Here is a 10,000-nt window from a genome sequence, read left to right on the forward strand (position 1 = left end):
TGCCCACCGAGCTAACCCCAGTGGGCGTGCCCCTGGCACCGGGCTGGCCTTCTGACAATCGCTGCAGGTCAAAAACAGAAACAAAAATTTCCTACACTCTACTCCTACAACCATAGTATATATTGTTATTATTTGTCGTAGTTAGTGTGCTATAGTCTAGTCGGTATGGTCACACCCTCCCCCTAATCCTGGATGCGTCGGATCCCGATCGTTGTTGACGATCAGCCAGTACGCACCCCGGCGGAATGGGATGATGCGTTGTGTCTAGAGAATTTGTGATCCTACCTACTCAATTTCCCTTCTGTATTCCCTTAGGACCTTGGCGGAAACCTCGCTAGCCAGTTTATCAATGATAGTGAAGGTGGTAGCGTCCCTAATGAGATGGAAGGTGTCTGTGTTAGGTAGTGAATTTCGTAAATCCCGTGCTACGTCGTCGAAAAGCGGACACTCATAGACCACATGGTCCGGTGTGCCCAGTTCAGCACCACAGTCACACGATGGTGTCGCTCTTTTCCCGAACCGGCAAAGATATGCCGGGTACGGGCCATGCCCAGTGAGGAAGTGCAGCAGTCCCTTACTTGGCTGGAAGTGTTTCATCTGTAGTCTTTCCTGTACATTTGGTAATAGTTGGTATGTTCTTCTTCCGGTCTCTTCCCCATCCCAAATTTCCTGCCAAAGTTCCATTCCCCTTCTTCCAATTGTAATTTTGTCCCCCACTCTGACTCCCATTATATCCATTGTTTTTTCTATTCTCCCCTTTTTTACCCAATACCATGCCGCCTGCTCCCTGATTTTTACATCAAGGGGGCATAGGCCCATGAGTACTAGTAATGCTCCCCCTGGAGATGTTCTATATGCCCCCACTGAACGAAGTATCATGTTTCGCTGCACCCTCCGCACGGCCATGGCAGGAACGACCCTCGTGAGCCTGTGGGCCCAGACCCCGGACCCGTAGCCCACGATGGAAACCAGGATGGTGTTATGATACAATTTGATGAGACTTGGTGGAAGATGAAAACGTCTATGGCCAATGTTGATGAGATTATTTAGCACCTCTAAAGCCCTGTGTGTAGTTGCCTCGATATGCCTGCTGAAACTCCATTTTTCATCTAATATTAGCCCTAAGTATCTAGCTTCTCGACGACGCATAACTGGCGTGCCATCCATCCTAACTGTAGGGTTTCTGACCAATTGGCCCTTTAAGAGTAGATAAGTCGATTTGTTTGGTGCTATTTTTTGCTTCGTTTTGTGGCACCATTGTGAAAGTTGTGTCATGGTTCTCTCTATCTTTGGTTCTAGTTCCTCTCGGCTCCGGCCGCCAACCAACAGGAGGAGGTCATCTGCGTAAGCTATCACCTCTAGCACATCTGCACAGCTCTCCAAGGTCTCAAGAAGAGGCTCCATATTAACATCCCAAAAGAGTGGCCCCAGGACAGAGCCCTGTGGACACCCCTTTGTTATCTTTTTGCCCACTCTACCGCTAGGGGATGATAGCCAGACCTCCCTGTCCTCACAATAGCTCCTAAGACAGCCATATAGCGGCCCTGGGCACTCCTTCTCTCGCAAGCGAGAGAAAAGTGAAGGCCACCACAGGTTGTCAAAGGCGCCACTGATGTCCACCATGATGCCAACTATATACTTATGTGTGGATGACCCGCAGACCTCAGCCGCCATGGCGATTGCGTCAGACGCAGAACGCCCCGGCCTAAAGCCGAACTGCCTGCTGCTCATTCCACAAAGCACTCGGTGTGCCATCAGCCTGTCAGCCAGTAGCCTCTCTAGCAATTTTCCCAACAGATCCAACAGACAAATGGGTCTGTAGGACTTGACCTCCTTTGGGTCCTTATCCGGTCCCTTTTTTATAATTACTACATTTGCTTGTTTCCAGATGGTAGGAAACCTTTTGAGGCTTAGGGCCTCATTGTAGATTCTTGCCAGAGGTGCTACCAGTTGAGGAGCGAGGTATTGTACCACCTCCGCTATAATGCCGTCTGGTCCTGGGGCCTTTCCTCTCTTAAGTGCTTTAATGTGCTCCGCCACCTCGTTCTCCGAAAAAGGGTACACCAAGGTGTTGTTTTGGTACTCTTCTACCTGGGCTTGCCTAATTAGGCCTTGTTCTTCTGTGTCCTCATTTTCCACGTCATCCGGAAGTAGGGACCGGAGAAGGACTTCAGCAGTTTCCTGCCATGTCCCAGTCATCCGATTCCCATCCCGGACGGTAGATAGTACCATAGGTGACCTAATTTTTTCCCTGACTATTTTATATGGAATGCCCCAGGGATCTATAGCCAATTGGCTTTGGACGTACTTCTCCCAACTTACCAGCCTTACCCTTTTGAGCTCCCTCTGGAACTCCTCCTTGGCATTCCTATAGACTCCCAGCCATCTCTGTTTTTCTTCCCAGACGACACTTCGCTGATAGTACCTCCTCGCCCTCCTAACCGACTGACGCAACTGCCCTAGTTCAGCTGACCATGGTGCCGGGGAGGCCGCGACAGCCCTCCTCCTAGTTGGTACTGCAGCCTTTACCGCTCTTGTGATGGCACTAACCAGCTCCACAGCATGCCTGTCGACGTCTTCATCACCCTCCGGCCATATCGGTAGAACAAACTCTCTTGCAAGGCGCTCCCAATCAGTTTTATTATAGTTTAGCTGAAACTCCCACCCTATGTCCCAGTGGCATTCCCTATCTGTAAGCTCAAACGTTATTAAATTATGGTCACTCGTTGTTATTTGGTCTCTTACTTTCCAATTATTCAAATGCCCAGCAAAGTTAGGTGATACTAATGTTATGTCTATGTTGGTTCCTCCTCCTCCACCGCCTGTGTAGGTGGGGGGATTCCCGGCTCTATTAGCGACCAAGTATTGTAGTGACATTATTGTCTCCTCCATCTTCTCCCCTCTTCCGTCCCGGGTGCCACTGTACCACAGGGGGGATTTCGCATTGACATCTGCCACCACCACTATCTTTCTACCTCTTAACGCTGCTGTTACTCTTGATAGATGGTCTAAATAGGCCTCGATGTCCTCGCCATATTGGAAGTACATATTGACTAAGTGAATGACCCCGACTGGAGTCTGGAGTTCAGTCACAATACAGTGTTCGTTTGAGAAATGAGCCAAAACTGTGACTCGTATGGCTTTATTTAAAACTATAGTGGTGGCTTTAGGATCATCTCCAAAAGATACTATTTGCCAGCTGACACTGGCGAAAGCTATGTTCCCTGCAAGAGAGTATGGCTCCTGCAGACAGAGTACATCAAGACTCATCTCCTCCACCACCCTCCGTAGCTCCTGCATGACCAATCGGCTGTTATGTGCATTAAGTTGTCCTATTTGTAATTTAATCATCATGGGAAGTACGTGTGTACGTATTGTTCTGGAAAGGTCTTTCTCCAGTCAAAAGCTATCCTTCCATTGGCTAGAACAGCCTGCTTATAAATTTCATCTAAATCGAATTTTTCGTTCCTCCTTTGGAAAACCTTCTGAACAAGGTCACGCAGGGCGCCGAGGTCAGTGGGGAGATTCATGGTCTTTAACTGTATCCTATCAACAGCCTCCATGGCCGAGAAGGTGACTTTACGTCCGTACTGGTGTCCCACCCTCACTATATGCCTTAATGCTGTGGTCAGGACAGCCGGCTCCTCCAGACGCGAAAGTTGCAAAGCGTGTTCTAAATTTGGGTAGATCCTGATGGGGTCCACCTCTAAACGTTTAACTAACGGTTGGTCACAGGTATGGGTAACTACTGTACTACTAATTGCATTGACTTGGACTGGTCCTACAGATGTGAAGTTACTTTTAGTTTGGCCCGCTATTGCAGGACGCCTGACTGTGGGTGCCCGATCTTCTGGCGGTCTCGAGTTCCGGGGGGAGGGGAGAGCGATTGCTTCCCTTTCACACGGATCTGTCTGGATGGATACATCTACCATTTTTTCTGCTTTTCTTTCTTTAATGAAGGTTAAAAATTGCCTGAATTTGACAGCCCTGGCCGCGTCCCTACGCCTCTTCCCCGGAGACTTCCTTTTTGGCATCCTGCGCACAACTGCGGTTTCAGCCATAGTCAATCCTTGAAATTAACCTTTGCTCCAGCATCCTGTAAGTTGGGCAATTCCTACCTGAGGCATTGCAGGTCTTCTTGCCTCTCTTTGTACATGGGATACAGATTCCGGATTTTGTACAATTTTTTCTAATGTGATCTTCCGCTCCACATCTGGAGCAAGCCGGCTTCCTGTCACAGTACTTGTGGATATGATCTAAATCTCCACAATTGTGGCAGCGAGGCACCACCAAGTAGTCCCTAACGTTAATAGCATGAAACCCAACATATATCCTTCCCATAGATGTGAGCTTTTTCCACATAGATCCTGTAACTTCTGCTACGTGATGCACTGTTTGCCTGTCTCGTGGTCCTGTCTTAAATTTTAATTTGAATTCATTTGTAAATTGATCATTAGTCATGTCATCGAAATTCTGATTCTTTATCGTGTTACACAATTCATTGTTATCCATCGTAACCGGTACATCATACATTATTACGAGTGGATTCCTTTTCTTTGGGGGTTCACACTTGACTGCCTTGCACAAATTTTGATTATTAAGAATTTTATTTTTATCTTCTTCAGTCGCCACGTCCACAATCACTACATTTTTAGTTGCCCTTACTTTATTAACTTTTATCTTATCCTTTACTGGGTTAATAACAGTCGTGAAAATCTCCTGAACCTTCTTTGTGTCTTGGCCAGGCAGGGGTCTTAAAAAGACCGCCGTGTCTGGCTTTTGTGCCACTTTCGCTATCGTCTCTCTCGTTGTCTGGGACTTGGGTGCAGCCTGAGCTACTACACCAGCCCATGTCCTAGCCGGTTGTCTCCTAAGGGTGAAGTTTTCCCGTTGCAGCTCCACCACTCGCCCCTCAAGCCTTGCATGAGCAATCGCCCAGGAGGCAAGTTCATTTTTTATGGCCAAGATCGCGGTTTGACTGATCTTACCATTCTTAACGTTGGACTCCAACAGCTGTGTAATTCTGTTGTGTCTCTCCGTAACACTTTCGTCGATATCCTGCATTTGCCCCGATGGGTCGGGAACAGAAAGCATCGAAGCTCTCGCGGAAGCACACGATTCACTTGTCTCAGGTTCAGCCATGATTGACAAGTGAAGAAAAAGGGGGTTGGGAGCCCGTCTCTAACCCCGGACCGGCTCCTCTGGCATGGGGGGGGACTAAGATGCAGCTCGCCCACCAACCTTGTCCCTAGGCCAAGGGCACCTCTGAGCCGCCGAGTTCAGCACACCGTTGCCAGTGTCCTGGTCCCCTTCAGTGGCCCCGTCACCGACGATTTCTCCCAGTGTTCCTCGGCAAGTGCACCCCGCACTCCGGAGAAGCGGATGCACTTCTCGCCCTTCGCCGCCTACTAGCCCGAGCTCCCACCTACAGGCCAAGGACCCGCTCCTACTCAGGTGGCGGGCCGGTCACCCAGTCGTTCGACGGTCTGGACCCAGCTAACCTGGCCCAGGCGATGTCACCACCCCCTGGGTTTGGCAGAACACGCCCCAGTTTACCACGGGCGCGGCGAAGTGCACTTGCCGACTCGCGCCGAGGTCCCACGCCGACAAACGACGTCGCTGGCATACAGAGCACCGGCTGGTCTTGTGCTCTGCGAGTTGAGGGACAGATGGTTAGTCCCTCAGACACAGCTCCCCCTGTGCCACGCACCCTTCGCTTTCGCCTTGGGTTGGGGGCGTTTAACGTCCTACCGTGACGGGAGTTTAACGTCCTTCCTTGACACAACGACAACCCTCACCGTTCCACAGCCCGGAGGTGTTATGAGAGTGATGATGTGATAAAATGATGGTATGGCCCGGGTCTTATGTTGTGGAGTTTGACATCATCGAGACGGTGCGGCACTCAAACCCGAGTTACGTTCCCCGGAGGGCCTCCACACGTACTGGGGGATCATGGCCGACCATGTCTCACCCACCGCTTTTGATAATTCACGGTGGGCCAGTGCGGTTCAGTGAGGATTGCACCCAGTTAAGGGCTAGCCGTTTAACGTCATGCATGGACGGCCCTTCCCGTGTTAGCTTCACCCCATCTAAGGGGGTTACTGAGCGCCGGGGCCACGTCAAGGCCACGGGATAGGACATTACGGTCCCCGCCCCACTCAGGTTCCTCTGAGCCACAGAGCACTTCAGACAGTCTGAAGATTTCCGGGAATCAGAGGGTCTCCTGGCGGTTTTAACCCAGTTACGGAAGGCAACACACCTTCCCCAGGTGGCGCCACGCAGACCGCTTTCCCGTGCGTCGGGACTCTGTTTGCATGTATTAGCTCTAGAATTACCACAGTTATCCAAGTAACGTGGGTACGATCTAAGGAACCATAACTGATTTAATGAGCCATTCGCGGTTTCACCTTAATGCGGCTTGTACTGAGACATGCATGGCTTAATCTTTGAGACAAGCATATGACTACTGGCAGGATCAACCAGGGAGCTGCGTCAACTAGAGCTGAGCAGCCGGCCGCCCGGGAGTGTGTCCCGGGGGCCCGCGCGAACACGCAAGCGTCCGCTCAATTATTCTGCAAACAGGAGGAGGCTGAGCTCCCCTGCACAATACACCTCGAAACCCTCTCAGGTCCCGGCGGCGCGCAGCGCCGTCCTAAGTACTTGGTCGGGTTCGAGAGTGGCGCAATCGCCCGGAGTTTGGCGAGTAGACGCTTTAGGTGCGACCACCCGTGCTCCCAACTGAGCTTGCCGCTGCCGACAGAGGCCCGGGAGCGTGCTGTCGTGGCATTGCCGGCGGGAGACAACACGCGCCACCTACGGTGGCCGGCAGCTCCAACGCCAGCGCCACAGAAGGACAAAAGCCCCACTTGGGTGCCGAAGCGAACTCTCCCAGCACAGCGCACGCGCCAACACGTCCGCACAGCTGCGATACAATCCACCTGCGAGAACCGCAGAGGCGACCGAGCAGCAGACGGCGTCGCGGCGCCGAGCGCCGGGCGGCGGCGCATCCTCAGCGCACACAGTCCTCAATCGGACCAGCACACTGCAGATGTCCACCGCGCTTCGCACCGGGCCCGCGAGGACCTACTTTGGCCGCACGGCGCCGCGTGCAGGGTGCGCCGGCGCGCAGCTGCGCCGCCTGCCGCCTCCGTCGGCCGGCGCGCCTGCCACTGGCCGCCCCCACCAGCCGGCTGTAGCGCGTGCGCCCACGCACCGCGCGGCCAGCACGCCGGGAGGCCCCCCCTCACCGGCCGGGGACGGTCCCACCCAGCCACCGCCGCGTATCGCTTCACACCCACATGCCATTCACGTTCGTGGGCATGGTGGGTATCGCTGAAACAACCGGTTGGTAGCTCAACCGATCGTCGCCATCACTGATTCACCTCTAGCGAGAACAACCGCACCACAACGGTTTACCAGTTGTTCATTTGCGTAACGTCACCAGCAAACGTAGACGTCCATCGCCATTTGCAAATTCAACGATTGTTGCATGCCTGTGTCAGGTGTCACGACACACTATGTCTGCCCACATACACGCAACAACATGTGCACGCTTCGCGAACACGTGGAAGGTGGCCCCCGTACGTATGCGATGTCCATTGCGCGAACGACTGTCAACCGGCCTCTGTCGCATGTCGCAGATGTGGAACGCAGTGCACCATGCTATCACGGTGTGTGAGAGGAGACGACTACGTCTGACAACACGCGCCACTACATCAACAGACGGCTCATGCTGATCGCCATCCACGGCATACCATACTGCAATCCAGCTCTTATAGGGAGACGACACGTAGCTGAGTGCACAATATTTGGACCGTATGGTTCGCCGTTGTTGGCGCAGTCGTGGTACGGTCACACATGTACCACGATGTATCATTCAGTACATGAGGACCAATGTGCAGTACAGTGTGTGATTTGGACGTACAACATCAGCGGACAGTTGACACAAGCCGTACCACAACGTAGGCTGTGCTTCGCCATGCGAATGCCAATGAACAACTGCGAAGGGCATTGAGCATGTACGTCCTACTGCCATCCGCATTACAGTGTATAGCTGCAAGGTGTTTCACATGAAGCGATACTCTGGGGACCGGGCAGTGCGAGTAGCAAACTATATTGCGGGGGTTGCAGTTAGGCAACACTACACAAATTTAACGCGTCGTATGACAATTACAGAGCAGGTTAAGGCCCAACGTGTGTTGGGTTAAGGCCCAACGTGTGTTGGGTTAAGGCCCAACGTGTGTTGGGTTAAGGCCCAACGTGTGTTGGGTTAAGGCCCAACGTGTGTTGGGTTAAGGCCCAACGTGTGTTGGGTTAAGGCCCAACGTGTGTTGGGTTAAGGCCCAACGTGTGTTGGGTTAAGGCCCAACGTGTGTTGGGTTAAGGCCCAACGTGTGTTGGGTTAAGGCCCAACGTGTGTTGGGTTAAGGCCCAACGTGTGTTGGGTTAAGGCCCAACGTGTGTTGGGTTAAGGCCCAACGTGTGTTGGGTTAAGGCCCAACGTGTGTTGGGTTAAGGCCCAACGTGTGTTGGGTTAAGGCCCAACGTGTGTTGGGTTAAGGCCCAACGTGTGTTGGGTTAAGGCCCAACGTGTGTTGGGTTAAGGCCCAACGTGTGTTGGGTTGAGGCCCAACGTGTGTTGGGTTGAGGCGCAACATAGGTTAGGTTGAGGCGCAACATAGGTTAGGTTGAGGCGCAACATGGGTTAGGTTAAGGCGCAACATGGGTTAGGTTAAGGCGCAACATGGGTTAGGTTAAGGCGCAACATGGGTTAGGTTAAGGCGCAACATGGGTTAGGTTAAGGCGCAACATGGGTTAGGTTAAGGCGCAACATGGGTTAGGTTAAGGCGCAACATGGGTTAGGTTAAGGCGCAACATGGGTTAGGTTAAGGCGCAACATGGGTTAGGTTAAGGCGCAACATGGGTTAGGTTAAGGCGCAACATGGGTTAGGTTAAGGCGCAACATAGGTTAGGTTAAGGCGCAACATGGGTTAGGTTAAGGCGCAACATGGGTTAGGTTAAGGTACAATATGGGTTAGGTTAAGGTACAATATGGGTTAGGTTAAGGTACAATATGGGTTAGGTTAAGGCGCAACATAGGTTAGGTTAAGGCGCAACATAGGTTAGGTTAAGGCGCAACATAGGTTAGGTTAAGGCGCAACATAGGTTAGGTTAAGGTACAACACGGGTTAGGTTAAGGTACAACACGGGTTAGGTTAAGGTACAACACGGGTTAGGTTAAGGTGCAACACGGGTTAGGTTAAGGTACAACACGGGTTAGGTTAAGGTACAACACGGGTTAGGTTAAGGTACAACACGGGTTAGGTTAAGGTACAACACGGGTTAGGTTAAGGTACAACACGGGTTAGGTTAAGGCACAACACGGGTTAGGTTAAGGCACAATACGGGTTAGGTTAAGGCACAACACGGGTTAGGTTAAGGCACAACACGGGTTAGGTTAAGGCACAACACGGGTTAGGTTAAGGCACAATACGGGTTAGGTTAAGGCACAATACGGGTTAGGTTAAGGCACAATACGGGTTAGGTTAAGGCACAATACGGGTTAGGTTAAGGCACAATACGGGTTAGGTTAAGGCACAATACGGGTTAGGTTAAGGCACAATACGGGTTAGGTTAAGGCACAATACGGGTTAGGTTAAGGCACAATACGGGTTAGGTTAAGGCACAATACGGGTTAGGTTAAGGCACAATACGGGTTAGGTTAAGGCACAATACGGGTTAGGTTAAGGCACAATACGGGTTAGGTTAAGGCACAATACGGGTTAGGTTAAGGCACAATACGGGTTAGGTTAAGGCACAATACGGGTTAGGTTAAGGCACAATACGGGTTAGGTTAAGGCACAATACGGGTTAGGTTAAGGTACACATTGTTGTAAGGAAAGGTGTTTTGGGGGGGGGGGCCGGTTTGTTGATTGTGATTATCGTAAGTAAATGACTGCGGCATCATCTGATTTGGCACGTCAGGGTGCACCTTTGGCTC

This window comes from Schistocerca americana, chromosome 3, assembly GCF_021461395.2.
Source record: "Schistocerca americana isolate TAMUIC-IGC-003095 chromosome 3, iqSchAmer2.1, whole genome shotgun sequence".
NCBI lineage: Eukaryota > Metazoa > Arthropoda > Insecta > Orthoptera > Acrididae > Schistocerca > Schistocerca americana.